The sequence below is a fragment of the Manis pentadactyla genome, chromosome 1 (genome assembly GCF_030020395.1).
Source record: "Manis pentadactyla isolate mManPen7 chromosome 1, mManPen7.hap1, whole genome shotgun sequence".
Taxonomy (NCBI): Eukaryota; Metazoa; Chordata; class Mammalia; order Pholidota; family Manidae; genus Manis; species Manis pentadactyla.
This window is the reverse complement of record NC_080019.1, coordinates 215,032,678-215,048,174: the sequence shown is the minus strand read 5'-3', so window position 1 is coordinate 215,048,174 and position 15,497 is coordinate 215,032,678. Positions and strand designations below refer to the sequence as shown.

General features: G+C 36.1%; 1 protein-coding gene across 18 annotated transcripts in view; it reads left to right on the top strand.

The window, feature by feature from the left end:
* Positions 1-15,497, top strand: part of CHL1 (cell adhesion molecule L1 like) — a 301,991-nt gene that overhangs the window by 135,415 nt on the left and 151,079 nt on the right. For 16 of the 18 annotated variants that reach the window (XM_057507238.1, XM_036877825.2, XM_057507234.1 and 13 more), the window contains one exon: positions 13,340-13,419. The exons of the other annotated variants lie outside the window; for them this stretch is intronic. The gene's annotated coding sequence lies outside the window, so the exon portion shown is untranslated. The remainder of the gene's footprint in view (positions 1-13,339; positions 13,420-15,497) is intronic. 18 annotated transcript variants of the gene reach the window in all.

The following is a 15,497-nucleotide window of genomic DNA, read 5'->3' as shown; positions in this document are numbered from 1 at the left end:
CTTTTAGGGGTGGAGGAAAAAAAGTAATTTAAATCTTTATATTCTCATGGGATCTCATTAAAGTTCTCTTTCTTTAATACATTTTGCAGCCTAATAGTTATCAGGAATCCTGCAGTGTGCATTGCTGATAGGTTAGTTTACACAGGATTAATTGTGTAATTTTGCAAGCAACCAGCACAATGAACATTGATTTTTGCATTAGCACCACGTGTTGTTTCTAAGGAGATTCTGCTTTCTATTTTAAGGTGGTGTTACATTTCACTTTTTATTAATTATAATTTCTGCCAACATGTTTTATGCCTGATACAATTTATTATAAGTCTTTCATAATCTTTTTTTTCTAATTGTTATATCCTTCTGAAACTTCATTAATTTTGAGCAGTGATGTGTAAAAAATGACAGGAGAAAATGCCATTCACGAAATATTCTCTTGCCAGCCAGTTTCCCCATACTTCCATTGATAGGTTGCCACAAATCTTTCACTAGAACACTGAAACAAGGTCAGTTGCATCCACTCTACATATACTAAGTGAAAAATTAATTCAACAAATAACCTGAGAATATTACATTTTTCAAAGCAAAAGAACTTGAATGTCTAAAAGAGAGTCAGCTATTCTATGCATAGCTAAATCCATATGCTACAATATGTACATCTCTAGAGCTTATATTTTCTGAGATATTTGTGAATATTGAAGAAATAGAGGAAGGGATTTTTGCTTGAATTTTCCAGGTAATAAGTTCAGCTTTCTGCTATTATAGCTTGTCCACTTTTGATGGGATTATAAAATGCCTATTGGGATATCAGTAGCATTGTTATATAGGTTGAGAATATACTTTGGCATCTCCTGTGTGGTTTTGGGAAAACAAAAGATGTTGACTACATGTGATTTAGACCTTAATCTTTATACTTTTCTTGTCTTGAACTTGCAAATCAATTACCTGCCTGTGGCGTTTATCTTTCTCAGTCCCAAATTTCATTAGATAAAAATTTCCACCCTCCATTTCATTTTTTCCCCTCCAGAAGGAGTTGAACCCCTCTAATTATTGCTGCTTTTGCTGTGCTTTGCTCTGGGGAAAGCCTGTCCCTTCCCTCTCCCCCACGGTTAGTTTCCACAGTATTGTAAAGACCCAGTAAGGAGCTGTGCAAAATGAGTATTTGAAATGTGTGCTGGGTTACCAACTGGCCCCTACTGGAAGAGCCCTCTTACACACTTTGTTATCAGAGCTTCAAAAAGGGGCTTGTTTCTGAAGGATCAAAGGATCTGTTGTATAATAAATTTGGAGCATTCAGTATGTAATGAAGAGAATAAAACACTTCTTTTAAACTCCTGTATGGTTCTTGGATTATGTGGAGAGACTAAGGAAGTGGTGGTTTTCTCTGGCTTTTGTGTCATTCACATTAAACAGAAATAGATGAAAGCAAAGGCTTAAAACTGACAAAACCTCAAGTAAGAAAGCTCTGGTCCACAGCTTGTTCACTGGTTCATAACGAATCACCAGCTGATGATTTGAAAAAAAAAAAAAGTTTCCCATTCACAGTAAAGGACTGAATTTGTTTTGTGTCATTTTAAGCTCTCCACCTTCATGAAGTATAAACCACTTGTTTTTCAGACATAGAAACTGGGTTATGACATTTTTGAGAAAGTACTGGAATTGGAATCACAATATTGGGTTCTACACTTTGTCACTTGCTACTGAAGAAGTAACTTAACCTGAATTCTCTTTTTCCTCATTTTAAAATGAACCCAGTGAATTTAAGACACAGTTGTTTCAATGGCTAAATGAAAATTTAAAAGTCTCTGTTAGAGGGTTACAATAAGTAAGATTTCTATTTTTATAATACAGGTATAGCTTGTAGTAAAATTTTATTAAAAATTACAACAGAATTTAGTTCTCTTGTTTTAAGGCAGAGCATTCTCTTGTTACATTGAACATTGACTCACATAATTTGAATGACCAAAATCAGAGGTGATTTTGGAAGCCATTGTAATTGTGTTCATTATATTGTGTACATGAAGATGTGTGTATGTTTCTGGAGAAAGTGTTCTTAACTTTCTGCAGATTCTCAAGCGTGCTTGTGATCCCAGTGGGTTTAAGAACCCCTTAACTAGAGAGTCATCACCAATTTTCATTTCACATTAATTGGTAGGCCTCCCACTATAGTATTGGGCACCTAAAGAGTAGTATATTTATATTTACTAAGTTTATTTGTCTTACTGAATTCTGTATATTTTTCTTTCAAATTCCCTGAGGGAGAAAATCAGTGTTGATTGGAGATCTGAATAACTATCCCCAGTATTAATAAAAAACAAAGAAGTACCTTGATTTCCCGCAATTAAGGCAGGTACTTTCTTTCCTCCTCCTTCACCTTCTTTTTTTTTTTTTTTTTTGACATTACCACCGTGATCACCACAACATGCATCTTTTCCTCTTCTTTCACTTGAAATGTATAGATAACTACCTCAATTTTGTGGAGAACTGAAAGAGGCCACCTACCTCATATTGAACTAAGTTTCAAATGGTGCAAATTAGAATTTTGTTAAATAAAAAATTTTTTCTCAATGTTGATTTGTAATATCTAAAAAAGTTTATATTAATTGAATTTACCTAACTGGGAGTAGAGCTTTCTTATTCTCTATGACCCCGAATTTATCTCACCCTAAATGTGTCTGTGTAATCTGCAACATACTTTCAGCTTCTGTAGTCCAATATACATTTTATCTTAATATTTTTCAAAGCATCACTAATGATTTTCTTCTCTCTTCCTGTCAAAAATCTCTGGATCCTCTTATGTTTCTGATTAATTTGCTGATCAGTTTTTGGCAGGACTGGAAGTCATGTAGACACTCCTGGTTGACCAGAAAGTCATGTTTAGAATCCACGTATTCATATCTTTAAGAACATTTTGTCATCTATGGGGCACTGAGCTCACTGTGAGGAGGCTCCAGGGCCTTATGGTCTCAGTCTACACATTGGCAGGTTGTTGTGAATAATTTGGTCTCTTGAGTGACACAGTTATGTTTGTATATCACTCAGCTTGCACAGAGACCCCGGAGCTTTATTAATAGAGTTATTTGTTTGATTCCCATTAAAGATATTTTAAGAGTTGTCATGGAATTCACATATTTTATTCTGCACTAGAGTTATAAGAAGTAGCATTTTATATAACAAATTAGAATTTAAATAATTAACATAGAGGGTCTATCAGTAACTATAGCCTACTTGAATTTTTGAATATCTTATGACATCTCTTTATAGCAGTTTTAGATTTTTTTTATTATTAAGTAACTTATTCATGCTTTGATAATTAGTTATTTTCACAGTTTTACAAGTTAGGTTTTTACATTTAGATATTTTTTATAGGGCAGTTTCCATTTGCTAGTGATTGCATACAAAATAATATTATGTTAGACATCACCTGTTTTTTAAAATTGAAACATTGTTTTCTTTCTAACTTATTGAGTTATAACTGATAAATAAGAATTATATATATATATAAAGTATACACATGATGTTATAGTATTCATGTACATTGTGAAGTGATCACCACAATCAAGCTAATTAACACATCCATCACCTCACATAGTTACTGATTGTGTGTGTGTGTGTGTGTGCACACACATGCATGTGTGCATGTGTCTGTGTGGTGAGCACACTTAAGATCTACTTTCTTAAAAAATTTCAAGTACGCAATGCAATATTATTAACTGTAGCTACCCTGCTGTTTTTTAGATTGCCAGAGTTTATTTAGCTTATAACTGAAGATCTATTTCCCCCGACCTTCAGTCCCTGGCCACCACCATTCTATTCTCTGCTTCTGTGAGTTCAACTTTCTCAGGTTCCACATGTAAATGAGGTCTTAAAGTGTTTATCCTTCAGTTTCTGACTTATTTCAGTAGCATAATGTCCTCCAAGTTCATCCGTGTTGCAGGATTTCTGTCTTCTTTGTGGCTGGATAATATTCAGTTTTGTGTGTGTGTGTGTATGTATCACTGTTTATCCACTCATCCTTCAATAGACAGTTATTTCCATAGCTTAATTATTATGAATAATGCTGCAGTGACCATTAAAATGCAGATTTTTGCTTAGAAATACTGACTTCATTGACATTATCTCTCTTACATGGTTTACCATTTATCACTTCTTATTGCCACTCTATGAGGGAAGTGAGGCAGAGGTCATTAGCCCCACTTAAAAAAAGAAGAGATAAGTTCAGGGTGGTTGTGATATACTCAGAGGAATGGCTGGTTAGTACCAGAGCTGGTGTGTGTGTTCCATCACTTAACTTTACATTATAGTCTAGAATTTTCTCTGCTGCTTTCCTCCCTTCTCCACTCAAAGACCTTTTCTAAAAGGAACCAAGGAGCACTTACAATTGTTCCTCTAAGGTGAGGGCTGAACCCATGCTGTCTGAGACCAAAATCAATTTGGTCCCTTCTTTCCACCCTTTTTTCTTTCTCTCCTAATGAATCAAGACATCTAGTGTTCTTGAAGCCTTGCGTTTATCTGAGAATACAAAGGTATCAAACTGAAGTTACCTTTGTGACACATAAATCTGATCCTGTTACTTTCCACTAAAAAACACAAGGGTCTTCTGTTACCAGATAGAGTTTAATTAAGCAAGATGCCTATGGCTCCTCCACTCTGACTGCAATCCAATGTTTCAGGCTCATGTCCATTTTCTCGATTCTCTGCCCTCATCTTCAGCCTCCCCACACTTCATGTATCTTGTTAACTATATCCTGTTTTCTTAGGCTTCTGGGTTGCGTCCCTCTATCCCTTACCCATCCTCCAAACTGGAATGTCCTTCCTTTCTTTTCAGTCTGATAAACTGAGCTATGTACTTATATAGCTCAGATACCTATGCAGATTTTGGGGAAAATGTGTTTTTATTTCTTATCATGTTTATTTTGATGCAAATAACAGATGATCATTAAAAAGTATATTTGCTAAATTAGATCATCTTCAATTTCTCCTTACCCTTCTCCCCTCATAAGCAGTGCTAGTAATTTGATGTATTTTCTTCCAATGTTATTTCCCACATAGATAGACATACAGAGTTTTTCCCCCAAAAATGAACTCATACTTTATACAAAATTTTGTATTTTAACACAAATTTCAGCACTCAGTATTTTTTGAAAATACATATTTTAAACTACAAAGGTTTGTAAGACATAGCTAATTCTAAGTACTTTTTTTCTCTAGTACTGAGTTTTTGTTACCAAAATATAATTGTTATAAATTACATTGATTAAACACCGAGTTTAAACCCAAGCTAGATTTCTCATGTGTCAGTATTGGCTCAAGCAGAACATAAAATGTCATGGTAGATTATTTAATAAGATGAAACGTTCATAATATTAAGTAGAGATTAGCAGTATACAATTTTTATATGCTCATCTGTATATATATATATATATATATGTATATACACACATATTTATGTGTAGTTATAGCACTAGTTGAATATTAATATATTGGGGAAGGAAATACACTAAAATATTATGTATCTTTGACAGACTTTTTTTATTACATATATACACACACACATGTCTGTGTGTATATACACAGTGAACTTTTATTACTCTCATAATAAAGCAAAAAAGCCCACACTTATCTACCTTACCCAATTGTTTTCTCCTACAAAGCCTTTCTAATATAAATCCATGGGTAAAAATTGAGTTTTTCCTGGGTGGAATAGTGAAACTGCTTGAAGATTATTTGTCTCCTAAGGCTCACTGTGGTGTGAGACCCTAGATAGCTATCCAAACTAAAATACAGATGGTGCTGAAAATATCTGGGGAACGTGGACAGAGAATGGAAACTTTGTCTTATTTCAAGTGAAAGTTGGAATGTATCCCTGGGCGTGCTTAGAGGAAGGCGAGGATGCAGCAGAGGTTCTGAGGCCTGCAAGCCAAGGGTGTAAGAAAGGGGAGCTTGGCCAGGGCTTGAAAGCCACTTGAGCAAGTACTCTGAGCAAAGCAGCAGGTGGAGTGGCCCAAGTAGGATAACGGGAGCGCTATCCTGGGTCAGCTGTGTTTAGGTAAGTTCCTGTCTGGAGACATAGGGCCCCCCATTCATGGGCGTGCCTTGGCCGCAGCACTGGACACAGAGTCCTCAAGTAATAAATACTGAATGAATAAACAAAGGCCCCTCTGTACAGTGCTTTGGGACAGAACATCCTAATAATAGCAATGTTGATGTTAACATCTTTTCATACCTAAATGTGCCTGACAGAGTTATAGGCAGTCATCCTATGTATGTCAGTGTGACTCATAATGATTTGTAATTCTATTCCTTAATTGTGATTGAAAATATTTGTGTCACTAAGTGTGCAGCCCTAAAGAACAAGAGTTTGGTTTAGAAGTGTTCTGGCACTGTAGTAATACTTTTGACAGCATTTAAGGCCGTCAGAATTATAAAGCTGCATTCTGCAGAAATGGTTGTGAAACCTTAGGCAACATGTGACTTTTTTTGTGCTTTAGTTTTCTCACCTTTAAAATGAGAATCTTACAGACTGAACCTAACTATGGCACAGGGTTGTAAGAATAAAATGAATTCATGAATTATAAAACAGAACAGAGCCTGGCATCTAGCAAGCTCTGCATAAATGTATTCTAGTTTCATTACTAAGTGAGCCTTAACTTGCTGTTAACTTGCCCACAGTCAACTGATCTGATCAGGCTTTAGTTGAAGGAGCCTTGCTTGTCTGATATATGAGGTTATTGTTATGTTCATTTTGGATGTGCATAAAGAAGCCAAGTGCTCCTCATCAGCTGTAGTCAGAATTCCTACAGCTCTGTAATCAGCATTTCTACTTCCTGGGGAGACAATCTACAGTTTTCTTAGAAAGTAATATAAAATCAGAGCTTGATCCTGCTTGAGGTCTAAAAGATTATCTATGCGATTTATTCTTAACTTAAAAACATTGACATTTTTGCTTATTGCTTTGAAAACCATTTCGAGCATGATTTCCTTTGATACTCACGCTACATTTGATGCCACCAAAAAAAGCAGGAATGCGCTGCTTATCATATTTCAAAGTGATGAACAGGGAACTCGCTGATCCAGAGAACATCTGGCCTCTGGGAGGGGTGCTTGCAATCTGCATGATCTGGAAAAGCTTCAGCTCCTCCCATTGCTGTTGTAGGACCTTGGGTCCTAGCTTTGGGGTCAGACTGTATAATATGGCTGAACCATGGCCTCCAGGGTTGTTCTGCCACTTCAGTATTTGTGGTTGAAGGCCACAGATGGTGCCAGGAGGGATATGAGCCTCACAGATGCTGCAGGTGGTCTCAGGTCCTGCCCCACCACCTTGGTGTTCTACCTCAACAACTGCCTCAAACACTTGGTTGTAGCTGGTTGCCCAGGAGCTCTGTCAGCAAATTTCCTCCCTAAGTCTGTCCTGCAGGAGATCAGTCATGTTGATCCTTACCTCTCAGGGAGCAACAGAATAAACCATACCCACATTTGATTGCAGAGAAAATGAGGAGTTGAGTACTTTTCCCAAGGGGGCACAGCCAGTAAGTGGCAGAGCTCAGTCATTCAAGCAAGTATTTATTGATGATGGATTGTGTGTCACATGCTGACACTAGATGAGGACTCTAAAGTACCTGAGTGTAATTGAAATGACTCATTGGTCAAATCCATCTCCTAGGTGCACCATCTCTAGAGAAGGGAAGGGTTCTTGAGAAGGTATATTAGTTCTCCATGATACTCTTAAATAGTGGAAGTAAAACATAAACCTTCCTTTCTGTTAATAAGCTATGAGGGATGACTGTGCTTGCCAAAATATGGCTCGCCTTTTCTGAAAGCTATTTATTTCTTTAACATTTAACATAGCTGGAATTCAATTGTGTATATTTGTCCCCAATTTATTTCTGAAGGATCTCCTCTCTTCCAAGTTATAATAGTGCAGGATTATAGAAAACATAATTATATTCACCTCTCCTGTGTGCTCCAATATTTTATTTATTTTGATCTGTCCTGTGTGTCCATCTTCCCACACTAAAGATTTATCTTTTTAGTCTTCCTGGTATAAGAATTCATGATCCCAGCCTCTTGAATATTTTAGTTGCCTTTCTCTGTCCCTCTCTCAGCTCTATTATCAGATAAATTTTTCCTGAAGTCATAAACTTTTTAGGCAAAAAGAAACTGTAAAAGTCATTGTTAACATCCTCATGTTGTAAATGAGGATACTAACCAAACTAAATTGTTTAAGCAATGTGCTGTTAGTAAGCAGTGTTAGGAACAGACCTACCAATAAAATTCATTCGGCCTCTGACTTGCCATGGAATATTCTTTGCAGGATTTCTCTATATTATGCTATTAGCCTCTTTAAGACAGTTGGATGGATGGATTAAAAAAATAGGAGATAGAGAAATGATTCTTAGATAGTCCTTTTCTGAAACTCAAAAGTACACTACACTATGTAATAAAGAATTCAGACTAATGTAGATATAAAGACATGGGTTTAGGAGTTAATGGACAGATTCAGCTCTTGACTCTGCTACTCATTTTTACTGTGACTTTGTACAGGCTGCCTAGCTATTTGATTTCATCTCAACTTCTATAAAATTAGGGTCAGTAGTGCCTGAGAGGACCTTTGGGTATTTAGATGATGTATATAAACTTTTTAGCACAGCATCCAGCACAAAGTATGTCTGCAGTTGTTACTAGAAAAAAATTCACATCTGACCTCTAGTAATTGTTCTTTTTAGCAAGTACATGCTGAAACTAGTGATCAGAAATAAAGATGATTTTCTTTCAGAAGTATTTGTAGGAACAGATTCCAGATTTTCATTTTGCTTGCAAAAGTTTTTGCTTATAAGTGATTTCCAAGAGCAAACATATACTGTTTATCATAATTTTCCTGGTTCTCTCTTTATTGTGTATTGTTTTATGTTAGGCATACTGAAGAATTTCTGTTCATGCTCATTTTTACTATACTACCAGCTTATATTTTAGGGAATAATATGTGTATCATACATCATTTCCTTTCTAAAAGATACTATATTCATTCAACAAAATTAAATTGAGCATCCTAGGACATATTTTGAGGGTTGGACCCCTGTGATTTGAGTCAAATCTCATTCCTTCCAGGTAAATGTTAGTTGATGACAGAGAAAGTGGTTTCAGTCCCAGCTTCTGAAGAATATTGACCCAGTTATTGACTAAAAGATGAGGAATTTTCAGTCTATTTTTTAAATCACTAGAAAATCTCCAGTGTTTAAAGATTGAGATTTTGTATATTTTAATTTTTTTAAAAAAGCCACTCTTGACGGCATACACATGAGCTAGGCACTTTCATTCCATGCACATTTATTAAGCAGCCAGTATTTGACAATTTGACAGCCACTATGTTTGGGTCTAAGTAGGCAAAAACTAATAAATTTTTTTTTTTTCCCCCAACCTTGAGGGACTTACAAGCAGGCAAAAGACATTGTAAAGAAATCCTTTTCTGTCTTGTGAGAATAAGGCATATAACTGCCCGCACATCTGGCTAAAACAGCAGCTGTCACATTTAGGGTAATACGGGGTTTCCTCCTTTTGGCTGAGTTTGAGTGGAGACTGATCAAGTGCCCCTTCCCTCCGCAGACTACCTCTGTGCGATGATGGGAATCTGTGCCGTCTGGTCACTGAACCCCTCTTAGAACCAGCCCTGAGCTAAGTGCTTTGTACTCACTAGCACTATCTCTCAGACCTATCCTGCAAGGTAGATACCATGATCCCTTACCTACTGGTGAGACGCCTGGCATTCTGAAAGGTCATGTGATCAGCCTAGGATCACACAGAGTTAGTGCCCACTATTTTCAGCTTCTCTGTCTCCCTTCTGTCTCTGCTGCAGTGTACCTTCTGATACATACAGTGGTGGTTACTGGGTTTCCTCCTCTATCAGACTGTGACAGTCACACCTGTGACTGTTGGGTTAAGGAACTGTGAAGTGTCACTAATTTTGGTATGAGTAGTTCTCATACCTTCAAAATTAATTTATCCAAAATGTATTTATTAAGCTTCCTTATGGTGATGGACAGTGACACTGGGATTACAGCAACATCAAGGTATACTCTTATGGAACTCAAGGTTGGGTGTATTAAATACAAAGTAAAATAGCAGGAATATTTTTAATAGCCATTTAATCTTTATTGATTTTTGTCTCAAATGTAGTTGCAATTTATGTATGATCTGTTACACATTCAGTGAGTAAGGATAATTTACTTAAAAATATCCTAGGAGAGTGCCATGTAGAAAAATGAAGTTTTCTCTAAATAATGCAGCCAACATTTCTTCCAGCATTGGAAAAGATCGCTAGTTCTTTTACTCAACACCTGATGAAGTCAGAAGTTTGCTTTTAGGGACCATATTGAATGAAAAATACTATTTTGAAATGCTCAATAACCTCAGAACAGCAAAATATTCATATAAGGAAGGCATGCGGACCTGAGTTAACTGATTCTGAGCTACCATTTTGCACCTGCTATAGGCCTGCTGTTCACAGTATGAACCACCCTAATCCATTTTTTACTTCCTCTTACTTTTGAGCAAATTCTGTTTCTCCCTCTAGTGAACTTTGTGCGTGTGTTTTTCCCCTTATGTGAGTAGAGTTTACTTATTAGTTTGATGTGCCTGCACTGTTTTTTTTCAGTCATGCTTTTTTTTTCAATAAAAAAGCAAACAACCAACAAGGCTGAAAGGCTCATTTTGCTTTAATATATTTTAAGGTATATTTAAGAATTTACTTTAAATTCTTCAGATTTTCCTTTCAGTATTCCTGTCATTCCTGCCTTTACATTTGGTAAGTAAATTTATTCGTATCTCTTAACGTACAAGAAACTTAGAGAGTTTGCATAAAAGGAACAACTTTTCTCTAAGGATGGAAAATAAGATACTGATATCTGTATCAGTGATGGTGGGAGAGAGGGTAAAGGCTTGTAGATGAAACAACTTTAAAGGTCATATATCCTAAGTGCAATAAAAGTAGAATGAGAAAGACATTTTCCTAGACAACAATAGTCTGTGTGTACGCATCCTTATCATAATAATGTTTGAGCCTATATCTCTAATATATGTATACGTCAAACTGTACAGACATACAATGTGCTAATATTTACCATAAGAAAATAGGAGAGAAATTAGATAATGAGATAAAAGGGGATGAGAGATTCATAAATATAGAATGAGCTAGATCAAGAATGAGATAAAATGACATAAAAATAGCATGGGCACACTCATGTGTACAAGATATTTTAATACTAGTGTTTATGTTTTAACACATATTTTAATATTATATGTGTATTTTAATATTGCATTCTAAAGGATTGTGTACCCCTTTTTGGAGATCATATACCTATAGTATGAAAGAATAAAAGGATACCTAATAAAAGAGATAATTTTTTATATATACCGAACATCCACATAGTGTGACTGGATTAGCAGCAAATAATTTATGTCCATGATTAATGGGAGTGCCTTCTCCGCCAAAGTTGAGTGAAGCAGATGAGAGCTCAGCAGGCATATGCTGCTGCTGTGAGCATACAAATAAGTTTGCTCAGTAGCTACAGTCTCCATGCCTAATGCCAAACAACAAACTTGAAAATGTTAAGTGAGAGTGTGCGCAGTTCAGCACAGGCTCTGACCCTTGTTGTGGGTGTTCTTGGCAGTGGTAAGAATGTGGGATCCATTGGGAAGAGCCACCTGCAGTAATTGTATGACATGGATGGATTCTGAAGACATATCTCAGAGAAATTTAGTACTGGAACCACAAGTGGCTCCCTGGCTGTAGAATATACCCAACTGATGATGTTCTTTATCACTGGGATAAATAAAAGCCATCCTGCATTACATCATTCAACTTTAGCCTCAGTAAATAGGGCAGGATGATCAGCTGATCTCATGTGGGAATCCACATGTGCCAACATTTATTGTTTTTCTTTTCCTCACCGAGTGTCTTTCGTAACATGCAGAGGATGTGGTCACAATGAAATGATGGCCAATTTTACTTAGGTAAAAGGAAAAAACAGTCTATAGATTATAGAACATAATGAACAGAATTATTTTGTGTACCATGGACTCACTGGTTAGGCACCATGTTAAATGCTGTTTTGTGCATTGTTACTTGTCCATAAACAATTTTGTCTGTGATAATAATGAAAATAATAATGGTGCCAGAAGGAGGTCCCAAAAGATTGAAATGAGGCCACTAAACGAAAGTACACAGGGCAGTCTGTGCAGTGTGTCACTTGGTCAATTGGAAAGCCGTGGGGACTATTCTTGTACTTGCCAGGATGGAATTTTTCTTTTCAGTGTATTTGTGTGAGGTTCACTCCGGAGGCACTGCAATCTGTTTATAACTTTTTGGCAAGAGCTTTTGGAATAAGGCCAAAGAGACTGCCAGATAACATACAGAAGCGAAGTGAGTTGCTTTAATATTTTCACCATCCTTTTTCTTCGGGCCAAAGACATTGTAGTTTTATAAATCTCTACTAGTAATTTCTACCAGAATGAGTTAGAATTATTGTATGGAATTTCGCTCTCCTACATGATGCTCATTAAGTTAGGACAACTGATATGCAAAATATCTCTGACTTATTTTGACCATCCTTATGCTCAACTGATAATTTTTAGCTTATCAAAGTCATACTCAAGGGAGAACATTTAAAAAAATGCTTATAAGCAGTTTTTAGAGATTCGGAGCCAATCCTCAAATCATCTGGGAATTAACAATAAAAGGATTGTGTATATTGGTTGGAATACTGCCTCCATTTCCCATGTTGATTTTTTAAAGATGGACTGCTTGATGATAATAGGCATCGGTGAGAAACAGCCTCTTGAACTGAAGCCTTCTGTTAACTCCAGTTCAGAGCTCTGATCCTGGAGCAGAGAGTGCTTCCTGACAGCTCGCATCGCTTTAGTCTATACTGTTTTATTTTGACAGATTGGCCACAGCATCAGACAAAAGCAAGTGGCTCTCATGAAAAGCAGTTTATGGAGGGCTGCCAAGTAGAAATTCTTAAAAGTTGTAGTTTGTTGCAAAATACTTGAATTTGTGAGGGAAGACATGTCAATAATTCCTTCAATAAGAAGTATAATTATGTGGCTGTTTTCTGTACGTCTGCCCACTCCTCTTCATTTATTCATAGATAGCAATCTACGGTATGCCTTTTTATAGCAACAGAACAATGCTATTGTTTAGGTATTTGGGGTTTTGTTTTTTGAGGGATGGGGAGAAAGAAATATTGAATCAATATTTTTTAACAGGGAAAAGGTAAAAATTAATTTTAAAGTGGTTCCTTAGCTGGGCTTTTTTTTCTAAAATTACAACTTTAAAACCTGTCTCTAGGTGCTGTAAACTGCAAACAGTGACCCTGTCTTAATACTGCAGAGATACCACCGTGGAACTTAGGGGAACTTAGTTTACCGGTAAGAATATTTTCCTTAATTATTTGCTTTATACATTTTTTTAGTGCGTTTAATTATTGCAATGAATGGTAGAAGAGTATAGCCAGGGGGAGTGACACGGGATAATGGACCAGATATATAATGCAGTGAGGGTTTTTGTTTTGTTGGGTTTTTTGGAGTTGCATTAAAATGCTGGCTTGTTTTTGAAAAAGCAAAACACTCAACTCTGGTTATTTTTCTTGATAGCTGCCCTCTGGCATAACTGAAAGTTGCATCTTGATGATGTTTATCTAAATGTCATTTTTAATAGAAAATGAATTTCACCACTGGGATCTGAGATGGTCAGCTTCTTAGGAGGCTTGAAGTTTTAGTGAGAAAACCTGTTTCCATCGGTCAACCTGAACTCACCCCTCCATGGTCTGAAGGCCTTTCAGCTTCAGTAACTGTCCCTTGGATTTGGATCAGTGAGAAATCTGACCTGAATCCTCCTTTGGATTTTTTTCAAATTCTTTGTGCACTACCAGGCTGAATTGTAATTAATTTCAAAGTGTTTGGAAGAGTGAGAAAAAGTCCACTTTCAAGGGCCAGACACACAGTGATGTGGCTCTGGGGAAGCTACTGAGCCCTTTTTTTAAAATTTATTTTATTTTATTTTATTTTTTTATTTTTATTGAAGGGTAGTTGACAACAGTATTACATTACATTAGTTTCAGGTGTACAACACAGTGATTCAACATTTATATACATGATAATTCTAGGTACCAGCTATCACCATACCAAGTTGTTACAATATTTTGACTATATTCCTTATGCTATACATTACATCCCGGTTACTTATTTATCTTACAATTGGAAGTGTGTTTATATATATATATATATATATATATATATATATATATATATATATATATATATATATATATAATTTTTTTTTTGTGAGGGCATCTCTCATATTTATTGATCAAATAGTTGTTAACCACAATAAATTTCTGTATAGGGGGGTCAATACTCAATGCACAATCATTAATCCACCCCAAGCCTAATTTTCGTCAGTCTCCAATCTTCTGATGCATAACGAACAAGTTCTTACATGGAGAACAAATTCTTACATAGTGAATAAGTTACATGGTGAACAGTGCAAGGGCAGTCATCACAGAAGCTTTCGGTTTTGTTCATGCATTATGAACTATACACAGTCAGTTCAAATATGAATATTCATTTGATTTTTAAACTTGATTTATATGTGGATACCACATTTCTCTATTATTATTTTTTTTAATAAAATGCTGAAGTGTTAGGTAGATACGAGATAAAGGTAGAAAACAGAGTTTAGTGTTGTAAGAGAGCAAATGTAGATGATCAGGTGTGTGCCTGTAGACTATGTGTTAATCCGAGCTAAACGAGGGCAATAAACATCCATGTATGCAGAAGATTTCTCTCAGAACATGAGGGGGGAGGTTCTAAGCCTCACCTCTGCTGCTCCCCATTTTCTACTGAGCCCTTTTTAACCTCCATTTCCTAATTCATCAAAGTGCAATCGTAGTTACAATTGCCTGTGGGTGTGCATTAAATAATATTATTTTTTAAATGCTTAGCATTGTGTTTAGCCAGTAAATATCAACAATTAGTATCATTATTTGTTTTTAAAGTCAGAGTGATTTGAGAAACAAATGGTATTTTTCCTCAATGTATTGAATGAAAGAATAATATTCCTACTTTTGTCAGGAGCACATTTTGTTACCAACGAATATGCCCTCCTGAAGAATTAAGATATTATTCGGTGGATGTAGAATCTTTCTATATGCTGGTTATAGACTGGAACCTTAGTAACTGTTAAATAAGACAATGGAAAGAGATGGAACACCTTTCCTTTATGAGCCATTGTTAGCACACCTGCTGGCTGGTGACCAGGATGGGCCTTCTAAATAAATGAATTGGGGGGCTATTCCAGTATGTCTGTGAGGAAACAGTGCATATGCTTTGACTAACATTTGTCCCCTCCTCATTTAATGGAGTGGTTTTGCCCCTCACTGTATTGAGGTCCTCCTCTTGGAACTTTCTACAAGAGGGGTACTCTGCACAGGCTTTGTAATTCCAGT